Source organism: Leucoraja erinacea, unplaced genomic scaffold (genome assembly GCF_028641065.1).
Source record: "Leucoraja erinacea ecotype New England unplaced genomic scaffold, Leri_hhj_1 Leri_248S, whole genome shotgun sequence".
In the NCBI taxonomy this organism is placed as follows: domain Eukaryota; kingdom Metazoa; phylum Chordata; class Chondrichthyes; order Rajiformes; family Rajidae; genus Leucoraja; species Leucoraja erinaceus.
Window position 1 is genome coordinate 20,532 of NW_026576149.1, and position 4,469 is coordinate 25,000.

The window sequence follows — 4,469 nt, forward strand, 5'->3', positions numbered from 1 at the left end:
AGAATAGGGGGACCTATGTCCTCTGGTCCTCGTTTCCCTTACTCTGTGCGTCAACCCGATCTATTCAATAGACAATAGTTAATATGTGCAGGAGTAGGCCATTCGGCAGCATCGCCATTCAATATGATCATGGCGGATCATCCACAATTAGTACCCCATTCCTGCCTTCTCTCTATATCTAGCTCTATCTAACTCTCTATTGAAAGCATCCAGAGAACCAGCCTCCACCACCCTCCGAGGCAGAGAATTCCACACACTCACAACAACTGTGTGAAAAAGTGTTTCCTCAACTCCGTTCTAAATGGCTTACCCCTTATTCTTAAACTATGGCCCCTGGTTCTGGACTCCTCCAACATTGGGAACATGTTTCCTGCCTCTAGCGTGTCCAAACCTTCAATAATCTTATATGTTTCAATATGATACCCTCTCATCCTTCTAAATTCCAGAGTACACAAGTCCAGCCGCTCCATTCTCTCAGCATATGACAGTCCCGCCATTAACCTTGCAAACCTACGCTGCACTCCCTCAATAGCAAGAATATCCTTCCTCAAATTTGGAGACGAAAACTGCACACAATACTGCAGGTGTGGTCTCACTAGGGCCCTGTACAACTGCAGAAGGACCTCTTTGCTCCTATGTTCAATTCCTCTTGTTATAAAGGCCAATATGCTATTAGCTTTCTTCACTACCTGCTGTATCTGCATGCTTACTTTCATTGGCTGATGAACAAGGACCCCAGATCCCGATGTACTTCCCCTTTTCCCAACTTGACACCAGGTAGTAGGTACACAAAAAAGCTGGAGAAACTCAACGGGTGCAACAGCATCTATGGAGCGAAGGAAATAGGCAACGTTTCGGGCCGAAACCCTTCTTCAGACTGATCGGGGTGGGGGGGCGGGGACAAGAAAGGAAAAAGGAGGAGGAGCCCGAAGGCTGGAGGATGGGAGGAGACAGCAGGGGGGCTGAGGAAGGGGAGGAGACAGCAAGGACTAACAAAATTGGGAGAATTCGATGTTCATGCCCCCAGGATGCAGACTCCCCAAACGGAATATGAGGTGCTGTTCCTCCAATTTCTGGTGCTGCTCGCTGTGGCCATGGAGGAGACCCAGGACAGAGAGGTCGGAGACGGAGTGGGAGGGGCCATCCTGGGGGCATGAACATCGAATTCTCCCAATTTTGTTAGTCCTTGCTGTCTCCTCCCCTTCCTCAGTCCCCCTGCTGTCTCCTCCCATCCCCCAGCCTTCAGGCTCCTCCTTTTTCCTTTCTTGTCCCCGCCCACCCCCGCCCCGATCAGTCTGAAGAAGGGTTTCGGCCCGAAACGTTGCCTATTTCCTTTGCTCCATAGATGCTGCTGCACCCGCTGAGTTTCTCCAGCATTTTTGTGTACCTTCGATTCTCCAGCATCTGCAGTTCCTTCTTAAACCCATGTACTAGTAATCTGCCTTCCTGTCTTTGCCACCAAAGTGGCTAACCTCACATTTATCCACATTAAACTGCATCTGCCATGCATCTGCCCACTCACCCAACCTGTCCAAGTCACCCTGCATTCCCATAGCATCCTCCTCACAGTTCACACTGCCACCCAGCTTTGTGTCATCTGCAAATTTGCTAATGTTACTTTGAACCCCTTCATCTAAATTATTGATGTACATTGTAAATAGCTGCAGTCCCAGCACCGAGCCTTGCGGTACCCCACTAGTCACTGCCTGCCATTCTGAAAGGGACCTGTTAATCCCTACTCTTTGTTTCTTGTCTGCCAACCACTTCTCTATCCATGTCAGCACTCTACCCCCAATACCATGTGCCCTAATTTTGCCCACTAATTACATTTTGCCCACTAATTAAATCTAATGTTGACCTTATGAAAATCATTCCACTCATGATTGCGTACACCTCTATAAGATCTCCCCTCATCCTCCTGTGATTGTCCAACACTAACTGCCTCATCTGCGATCGTACCGTGGGGCTGGTGAAGAGAGAGCGATGATGGTTCATCCCTGTCTGGTATAAAAATAAAACAGGGGAAGGCGGCTCAACCGTGGCTAACGAGGGAAGTCAAGGACAGTGTTAAATCCAAGGAAAATTCATTTAAATTGGCCAGAGGAAGCAGCAAACCAGAGGACTGGGATAAATATAGAATTCAACAGAGGAGGACAAATTAAGGGGACAATAGAACATGAAAGAAAGCTTGCGGGGAATATTAAAACTGACTCTAAAAACTCTAAAACTGACTGTAAAAAAGGAAAGGATTAGTGAAGACAAATGTAGGTCCCTTACAATCAGAGGTGAATTTATAATGGGAAACAAGGAAATGGCAGAACAGTTCAACGAGTACTTTGGTTCTGTCTTCACTAAGGAAGACACAAATAATCTCCCGGAAATACTAGGGGACCGAGGATCTAGTGGGATGGAGGAACTGTAGGGAGATGCTCGAGTCGATTATTAATGACGTTATAGCAGTGCATTTGGAAAGCAGTGACAGGATCGGTCAGTCAGTGTGGATTTATGAAGGGGAAATGTACTGGATTTTTTTTAGGATGTAACAAGTAAGGGAGAGCCAGTGGATGTGTTGTATCTGGCCTTTGACAAGGTCCCACACAAGAGATTAGTGTGCAAAATTTGAGCACATGGTATTGGGGGTAGGGTATTGACATGGATAGAGAACTGGTTGGCAGACAGGAAGCAAAGAGTAGGAATTAATGGGTCCTTTTCAGAATGGCAGGCAGTGACTAGTGGGGTGCCGCAAGGCTCGTTGCTGGGACCCCAATTATTTACAATATATGTTAACGATTTAGACGAGGGAATTAAATGTGACATCTCCAAGTTTGCCGATGACACAAAGCTAGGTGGCAGTGTGAACTGTGAGGAGGATGCTATGAGGATGCAGGATGACTTGGATAGGTTGGGTAAGTGGGCAGATGCATGGCAGATGCAGTATAATGTGGATAAATGTGAGGCAAGAACAGGAAGGCAGATTATTATCTGAATGATGTCAGATTAGGAAAAGGGGAGGTGCAACGAGACCTGGGTGTGCTTGTACACCGGTCACTGAAAGTAAGCATGCAGGTACGGCAGGCAGTGAAGAAAGCAGATTGCATGTTGGCCTTCATTGCAAGAGGATTTGAGTTTCAGAGCAAGGAGGTCCTTCTGCAGTTGTACAGGGCCCTGGTGAGACCACACCTGGAGTATTGTGTGCAGTTTTGGTCTCCTAATTCGAGGAAGGACATTATTGCTATTGAGGGAGTGCAGCGTAGGTTCACAAGGTTAATTCCCGGGATCGTGGCAGTAACGTATGATGAAAGAACAAATCGATTGGGCTTGTATTCACTGGAATTTAGAAAGATCAGAGGAGATCTTATAGAAACATATAAATTCTTAAGGGATTGGACAGGCTAGATGCAGGAAAAATGTTCCTGATGTTGGGGGAGTCCAGAACCAGGGGTCACAGTTTAAGAATAAGGGTTAGGCCATTTAGGACTGAGACGAGGAAAAACCTTTTCACCCAGAGAGTAGTGAATCTGTGGAATTCTCTGCCACAGAAGGCAGTGGAGGCCAATTCACTCAATGTTTTCAAGAGAGGGTTAGATTTAGCTCTGAGGGCTAAAGGAATCAAGGGATATGGGGAGAAAGCAGGAACGGGGTACTGATTGGGGATGATCAGACATGATTATAATGAATGGCGGTGCTAGCTCGAAGGGCCGAATGGCCTACTCCTGCACGTATGTTCCACTGTATATTTCTATCTCTATGAATAGGAGTCTAGCGTAGGTGTCTCTCTTATCCAGGTGTTCTAGGGATGAGTGTAGGGCTCGGGCAATGACAATGAGGCGGTTTGTGAACTGCAGTGGGTCAAGGCCACTGGACGATAGTCATTTAGCCGCGAGGTCTTGCTTATCTTAGGCACTTTGATGATGGGGGTCTTCTTGAAGCGGGTGGGAACCTCAGAACGGAGAAGAAAGGGATTAAAGAGGTCCGTGAATACTCCAGCGAGCTGCTCTGCGCAGCTACTAACACGGCCAGGAACTCCATCTGGCTCCGATGGTCTTTGTTGCACCACAGACTATTACTGTTTATTACTAATATTAAATCTCTTGCCCAGCGAAGGGGATTCTAGAACCAGAAGACATCGGATTAAGGTGAGGGGAGGAAAGGTTTTAATAGGAATCTGAGGGGTAACCTTTTCACACAAAGGGTGGTGGGTGTAATATGACTAATGTTATGGTTATTAATGTATTGCATTTAATGTCTATTACTCTCTCCCCCCCCCCCCCCAACTCACTATCTCCCCCCCCCCGTCTCCCCCCCCCCGTCTCCCCCCCCCCCCCCCCGTCTCCCCCCCCCTCCGTCTCCCCCCCCTCCGTCTCCTCCCCCCCCGCGTCCCCCCCCCCCGTCTCTCGCTCCCCCCGTCTCGCTCCCCCCCGTCTCGCTCCCCCCCCGTCTCGCTCCCCCCCCGTCTCTCCCCCCCCGTC